We start from the raw sequence: 8,877 nt of genomic DNA on the forward strand, positions 1-8,877 counted from the left end.
TTTGTGTTTTGCTGCTTAACAAGTTGTCTGGTAAGATGCCGGATTAGTGGTTTTATTAAATTCCTGATCTCAAAACCATCTTACAGTGTAGAACATCAAAATGCCAACGTCTTCACTTGCAAGTTAAAACAAACAAAAAGACAAAAACACAATCATGCCGACACATTATTGCATGTTGCACTGTGGGATGGGCCAAGCTGACTGAATAGCGTTAAAAGGCTGCACTGTTTGTAACAGACATAATTCATCTAAAGCTGTTTGATTTCATGATTTTTTCTGTTATTTCAGCAATTCAAGCTCAGTCCAGAGCAGCTATCAATGCTCATAGAGTGCAAACTGTCTGACAACATGAGCTACACCAAAGAAATGTGGAAACTGTTCTTCACCAAATTCTCTGCAAATCTTGGAGATGCTCTTCAAATGCTTTCAAACACGGTAAAGACAATGCCCCCCCCCCTCCCCATCCTGACAAGCACACGCACACCCGTGCTCGTGTGCACGCAAACACGTTTGTGTGTGTATATGCTTACGCTTAATGTATGCAAGCTGCATGTATGTAGGATATATATTAGCCAGACAACAGTTATGTAGGTTCATATACTAAACACCTAAAACAATAATAGGTCAATGCATTTGAACATTGTTTCTGTCCACAGACTTTCCTGCCCAACGGTCCATCCATACCTCTTGTGCTTGATGTACTCAGGGAGGTCACTGTCGATCAGTTTACTCCACAAGAGCTGAAAGATACGCACTTTATACGGAAGTGGTTTCAAAACAATCTTAAGCCTTTCCTCCCCCATGCATCTGGAGAGTTTCTGTCTTGTCTCAGCACCAAAGACTTTAGCTGTGAAACCTACCAGATTCTGTGAGTGTAATTACATTGGGTGCTTAGCGCTTTTTCCATCCATATGCTTACTATGTGTGTACTTTGTATCTCATATTCATACCTGTTTACCTTTGCAGAGTGGCTGCTCTGGGTCATCAACCAGCTCTCGACAGGCAAAAGCTACAGATGATCTACTCAAACTTCCTTGCAGCCTATTTGAGTCGAAATGACACAGAAGGTGCTTGTCCTTTTTGTTCTAAAATAGATAAACTAAACAAATTGCACATTCCATAGCTGACAGAAATGATCATGACAAGTAAAATGAACTATTTGCAAAGTCTTCAAATGCGTTCATTGTTTATTTCAGTTCCCGGTTGTGTCGACAATTCAATCAGCATCACCTCCTGGCTACAATTGGTCTTTGGGCCTTTTATCTCCTTTGTACCCCTCACTGATGTCATGCAACTCCAGACAAATGTCTCAGTGGTAGGTACCACTTCAAGACCACTGATTTTACTGTGTTATGAAATAGACGTACTACTGCGGAAGTAAACTGGCTTGTGTATTCTAAAATATAGGTAGTGTAAATGCTACAGTTTTTGTTTGCTACTACTGTATTTGTTTTCACGTTGATTACAATGATGCTGTACTTCCAAAAATAAGGAGTAACACTACTGTGTGTGCATTGTCTATTCTCAACATAGGTGGAAGTTCTGCCAGCTTTCTCTCCACAGCAGATAGGAGAAGTGGTACTGAAGCCTAACACTGCAAATACAGTTTACATCATCAACATTGTCTTTAATCACCTGGGCAATGGCACCAGATTCAAAGACTTCCTCGTTTACCTGGAAACAAATGCCGGAGGGGTAAATATCCAAATGTTTTAGCGTAATATAGGCGTTTTGCAAGATTGTCTTCAAATACAGTAACTGTATCCTGTTTTTCTCATTTGCATTTTCAGGCAAACCTTAGTTGCGAGTCATACAGTACCATGTAAGTGAAGTTGTGTTGTAACTCATTCTTTATCGTTTAATTGAGTTGTTGCTTGTGCTTGATATCTTGTGTTCATTGTCTTCCTCACCCATGGCTTCCCCTCTCCTTTGCCATCAGCTTCCAAAGGTTAGACATGGTCATTTCTTCAGCCCAACCTCAACTGGCTGCATTCATTATGGCCATCAAGGACCAACTGATGAGCATTCTCCCTAAAGGTGAGTTACAGTACAGGGATTTAAGTATTATCTAATATCTCAATGAATGCAAGCAAGCATTGTGCTACATGTTTTGACATCTATGTGCTTAAGTTTGTGTTGACGCTTTCTGTTCAGGTTGCCATGATGGGATTCAGCCACAAATTGGGGTAATAAAGGTGAGCGAATACTTATATTTGTCCTTGTGTCATTTGAAGAGTTTAGTCAATGGAGACTCTGTGCTAATGATATTCGTTTTTGTCTTTCTCCCAGTGCAAAGTGACCTCAGCCAACGGTGAGTACAGCTTAATGTTTACTAGCAACCTTTTCTCTCTTTGCTTCTCATTGGAGACAATTCTGAAATTAATCAAACTCACTCTCTTACAGAAAGCCAAATGTGCAGTGGTGTCAATAGGTGAGTGTCCCCTGATTTCCTCCACAATATGACATGTACATGCTTACTCATCCATGTAGATGCATCGTTTCTAAGTTGATAGCATTTCAACTCTTCAGTAGAAGAGAGATATGAGAAAGAGAGGACTATACGATAGCTGTCAAGAATCAGACTCAAACTCACAACACTGTGAATACGATATAAACCTTTGGAGCCCAATAGACTCGTTCTTTAATCTCTCAAGAACAGATTCAGAGCTGCGCTACTAGTGAAAAACGCTGGGGGCGCTGTTTTTCCTTTTTATTTGACGATGGGTTCCCAGATTGCTCATTCTTAAATACTTTGCCCCTATTTCACAGCACTGCCTTGGAAAGCTACTTGGGCGGAAATATGACCGATTCCATCTGCAATTTCAGCATTCAACACTATGCATGCCTGCCTCAGGTACAGTAGCTCTTACACTCTCACAGTAAAGATGTTTTTGTGTTTTGCTGCTTAACAAGTTGTCTGGTAAGATGCCGGATTAGTGGTTTTATTAAATTCCTGACCTCAAAACCATCTTACAGTGTAGAACATCAAAATGCCAACGTCTTCTCTTGCAAGTTAAAACAAACAAAAAGACAAAAACACAATCATGCCGACACATTATTGCATGTTGCACTGTGGGATGGGCCAAGCTGACTGAATAGCGTTAAAAGGCTGCACTGTTTGTAACAGACATAATTCATCTAAAGCTGTTTGATTTCATGATTTTTTCTGTTATTTCAGCAATTCAAGCTCAGTCCAGAGCAGCTATCAATGCTCATAGAGTGCAAACTGTCTGACAACATGAGCTACACCAAAGAAATGTGGAAACTGTTCTTCACCAAATTCTCTGCAAATCTTGGAGATGCTCTTCAAATGCTTTCAAACACGGTAAAGACAATGCCCCCCCCCCCCCCTCCCCATCCTGACAAGCACACGCACACCCGTGCTCGTGTGCACGCAAACACGTTTGTGTGTGTATATGCTTACGCTTAATGTATGCAAGCTGCATGTATGTAGGATATATATTAGCCAGACAACAGTTATGTAGGTTCATATACTAAACACCTAAAACAATAATAGGTCAATGCATTTGAACATTGTTTCTGTCCACAGACTTTCCTGCCCAACGGTCCATCCATACCTCTTGTGCTTGATGTACTCAGGGAGGTCACTGTCGATCAGTTTACTCCACAAGAGCTGAAAGATACGCACTTTATACGGAAGTGGTTTCAAAACAATCTTAAGCCTTTCCTCCCCCATGCATCTGGAGAGTTTCTGTCTTGTCTCAGCACCAAAGACTTTAGCTGTGAAACCTACCAGATTCTGTGAGTGTAATTACATTGGGTGCTTAGCGCTTTTTCCATCCATATGCTTACTATGTGTGTACTTTGTATCTCATATTCATACCTGTTTACCTTTGCAGAGTGGCTGCTCTGGGTCATCAACCAGCTCTCGACAGGCAAAAGCTACAGATGATCTACTCAAACTTCCTTGCAGCCTATTTGAGTCGAAATGACACAGAAGGTGCTTGTCCTTTTTGTTCTAAAATAGATAAACTAAACAAATTGCACATTCCATAGCTGACAGAAATGATCATGACAAGTAAAATGAACTATTTGCAAAGTCTTCAAATGCGTTCATTGTTTATTTCAGTTCCCGGTTGTGTCGACAATTCAATCAGCATCACCTCCTGGCTACAATTGGTCTTTGGGCCTTTTATCTCCTTTGTACCCCTCACTGATGTCATGCAACTCCAGACAAATGTCTCAGTGGTAGGTACCACTTCAAGACCACTGATTTTACTGTGTTATGAAATAGACGTACTACTGCGGAAGTAAACTGGCTTGTGTATTCTAAAATATAGGTAGTGTAAATGCTACAGTTTTTGTTTGCTACTACTGTATTTGTTTTCACGTTGATTACAATGATGCTGTACTTCCAAAAATAAGGAGTAAAACTACTGTGTGTGCATTGTCTATTCTCAACATAGGTGGAAGTTCTGCCAGCTTTCTCTCCACAGCAGATAGGAGAAGTGGTACTGAAGCCTAACACTGCAAATACAGTTTACATCATCAACATTGTCTTTAATCACCTGGGCAATGGCACCAGATTCAAAGACTTCCTCGTTTACCTGGAAACAAATGCCGGAGGGGTAAATATCCAAATGTTTTAGCGTAATATAGGCGTTTTGCAAGATTGTCTTCAAATACAGTAACTGTATCCTGTTTTTCTCATTTGCATTTTCAGGCAAACCTTAGTTGCGAGTCATACAGTACCATGTAAGTGAAGTTGTGTTGTAACTCATTCTTTATCGTTTAATTGAGTTGTTGCTTGTGCTTGATATCTTGTGTTCATGTCTTCCTCACTCATGGCTTCCCCTCTCCTTTGCCATCAGCTTCCAAAGGTTAGACATGGTCATTTCTTCAGCCCAACCTCAACTGGCTGCATTCATTATGGCCATCAAGGACCAACTGATGAGCATTCTCCCTAAAGGTGAGTTACAGTACAGGGATTTAAGTATTATCTAATATCTCAATGAATGCAAGCAAGCATTGTGCTACATGTTTTGACATCTATGTGCTTAAGTTTGTGTTGACGCTTTCTGTTCAGGTTGCCATGATGGGATTCAGCCACAAATTGGGGTAATAAAGGTGAGCGAATACTTATATTTGTCCTTGTGTCATTTGAAGAGTTTAGTCAATGGAGACTCTGTGCTAATGATATTCGTTTTTGTCTTTCTCCCAGTGCAAAGTGACCTCAGCCAACGGTGAGTACAGCTTAATGTTTACTAGCAACCTTTTCTCTCTTTGCTTCTCATTGGAGACAATTCTGAAATTAATCAAACTCACTCTCTTACAGAAAGCCAAATGTGCAGTGGTGTCAATAGGTGAGTGTCCCCTGATTTCCTCCACGATATGACATGTACATGCTTACTCATCCATGTAGATGCATCGTTTCTAAGTTGATAGCATTTCAACTCTTCAGTAGAAGAGAGATATGAGAAAGAGAGGACTATACGATAGCTGTCAAGAATCAGACTCAAACTCACAACACTGTGAATACGATATAAACCTTTGGAGCCCAATAGACTCGTTCTTTAATCTCTCAAGAACAGATTCAGAGCTGCGCTACTAGTGAAAAACGCTGGGGGCGCTGTTTTTCCTTTTTATTTGACGATGGGTTCCCAGATTGCTCATTCTTAAATACTTTGCCTCTATTTCACAGCACTGCCTTGGAAAGCTACTTGGGCGGAAATATGACCGATTCCATCTGCAATTTCAGCATTCAACACTATGCATGCCTGCCTCAGGTACAGTAGCTCTTACACTCTCACAGTAAAGATGTTTTTGTGTTTTGCTGCTTAACAAGTTGTCTGGTAAGATGCCGGATTAGTGGTTTTATTAAATTCCTGATCTCAAAACCATCTTACAGTGTAGAACATCAAAATGCCAACGTCTTCACTTGCAAGTTAAAACAAACAAAAAGACAAAAACACAATCATGCCGACACATTATTGCATGTTGCACTGTGGGATGGGCCAAGCTGACTGAATAGCGTTAAAAGGCTGCACTGTTTGTAACAGACATAATTCATCTAAAGCTGTTTGATTTCATGATTTTTTCTGTTATTTCAGCAATTCAAGCTCAGTCCAGAGCAGCTATCAATGCTCATAGAGTGCAAACTGTCTGACAACATGAGCTACACCAAAGAAATGTGGAAACTGTTCTTCACCAAATTCTCTGCAAATCTTGGAGATGCTCTTCAAATGCTTTCAAACACGGTAAAGACAATGCCCCCCCCCCTCCCCATCCTGACAAGCACACGCACACCCGTGCTCGTGTGCACGCAAACACGTTTGTGTGTGTATATGCTTACGCTTAATGTATGCAAGCTGCATGTATGTAGGATATATATTAGCCAGACAACAGTTATGTAGGTTCATATACTAAACACCTAAAACAATAATAGGTCAATGCATTTGAACATTGTTTCTGTCCACAGACTTTCCTGCCCAACGGTCCATCCATACCTCTTGTGCTTGATGTACTCAGGGAGGTCACTGTCGATCAGTTTACTCCACAAGAGCTGAAAGATACGCACTTTATACGGAAGTGGTTTCAAAACAATCTTAAGCCTTTCCTCCCCCATGCATCTGGAGAGTTTCTGTCTTGTCTCAGCACCAAAGACTTTAGCTGTGAAACCTACCAGATTCTGTGAGTGTAATTACATTGGGTGCTTAGCGCTTTTTCCATCCATATGCTTACTATGTGTGTACTTTGTATCTCATATTCATACCTGTTTACCTTTGCAGAGTGGCTGCTCTGGGTCATCAACCAGCTCTCGACAGGCAAAAGCTACAGATGATCTACTCAAACTTCCTTGCAGCCTATTTGAGTCGAAATGACACAGAAGGTGCTTGTCCTTTTTGTTCTAAAATAGATAAACTAAACAAATTGCACATTCCATAGCTGACAGAAATGATCATGACAAGTAAAATGAATTATTTGCAAAGTCTTCAAATGCGTTCATTGTTTATTTCAGTTCCCGGTTGTGTCGACAATTCAATCAGCATCACCTCCTGGCTACAATTGGTCTTTGGGCCTTTTATCTCCTTTGTACCCCTCACTGATGTCATGCAACTCCAGACAAATGTCTCAGTGGTAGGTACCACTTCAAGACCACTGATTTTACTGTGTTATGAAATAGACGTACTACTGCGGAAGTAAACTGGCTTGTGTATTCTAAAATATAGGTAGTGTAAATGCTACAGTTTTTGTTTGCTACTACTGTATTTGTTTTCACGTTGATTACAATGATGCTGTACTTCCAAAAATAAGGAGTAACACTACTGTGTGTGCATTGTCTATTCTCAACATAGGTGGAAGTTCTGCCAGCTTTCTCTCCACAGCAGATAGGAGAGGTGGTACTGAAGCCTAACACTGCAAATACAGTTTACATCATCAACATTGTCTTTAATCACCTGGGCAATGGCACCAGATTCAAAGACTTCCTCGTTTACCTGGAAACAAATGCCGGAGGGGTAAATATCCAAATGTTTTAGCGTAATATAGGCGTTTTGCAAGATTGTCTTCAAATACAGTAACTGTATCCTGTTTTTCTCATTTGCATTTTCAGGCAAACCTTAGTTGCGAGTCATACAGTACCATGTAAGTGAAGTTGTGTTGTAACTCATTCTTTATCGTTTAATTGAGTTGTTGCTTGTGCTTGATATCTTGTGTTCATGTCTTCCTCACTCATGGCTTCCCCTCTCCTTTGCCATCAGCTTCCAAAGGTTAGACATGGTCATTTCTTCAGCCCAACCTCAACTGGCTGCATTCATTATGGCCATCAAGGACCAACTGATGAGCATTCTCCCTAAAGGTGAGTTACAGTACAGGGATTTAAGTATTATCTAATATCTCAATGAATGCAAGCAAGCATTGTGCTACATGTTTTGACATCTATGTGCTTAAGTTTGTGTTGACGCTTTCTGTTCAGGTTGCCATGGGATTCAGCCACAGATTGGGGTAATAAAGGTGAGCGAATACTTATATTTGTCCTTGTGTCATTTGAAGAGTTTAGTCAATGGAGACTCTGTGCTAATGATATTCGTTTTTGTCTTTCTCCCAGTGCAAAGTGACCTCAGCCAACGGTGAGTACAGCTTAATGTTTACTAGCAACCTTTTCTCTCTTTGCTTCTCATTGGAGACAATTCTGAAATTAATCAAACTCACTCTCTTACAGAAAGCCAAATGTGCAGTGGTGTCAATAGGTGAGTGTCCCCTGATTTCCTCCACGATATGACATGTACATGCTTACTCATCCATGTAGATGCATCGTTTCTAAGTTGATAGCATTTCAACTCTTCAGTAGAAGAGAGATATGAGAAAGAGAGGACTATACGATAGCTGTCAAGAATCAGACTCAAACTCACAACACTGTGAATACGATATAAACCTTTGGAGCCCAATAGACTCATTCTTTAATCTCTCAAGAACAGATTCAGAGCTGCGCTACTAGTGAAAAACGCTGGGGGCGCTGTTTTTCCTTTTTATTTGACGATGGGTTCCCAGATTGCTCATTCTTAAATACTTTGCCTCTATTTCACAGCACTGCCTTGGAAAGCTACTTGGGCGGAAATATGACCGATTCCATCTGCAATTTCAGCATTCAACACTATGCATGCCTGCCTCAGGTACAGTAGCTCTTACACTCTCACAGTAAAGATGTTTTTGTGTTTTGTTGCTTAACAAGTTGTCTGGTAAGATGCCGGATTAGTGGTTTTATTAAATTCCTGATCTCAAAACCATCTTACAGTGTAGAACATCAAAATGTCAACGTCTTCTCTTGCAAGTTAAAACAAACAAAAAGACAAAAACACAATCATGCCGACACATTATTGCATGTTGCACTGTGGGATGGGCCAAGCTGACTGAATA

The sequence above is a fragment of the Gymnoscopelus braueri genome (genome assembly GCF_963280865.1).
Source record: "Gymnoscopelus braueri genome assembly, chromosome: 13".
Lineage (NCBI taxonomy): Eukaryota > Metazoa > Chordata > Actinopteri > Myctophiformes > Myctophidae > Gymnoscopelus > Gymnoscopelus braueri.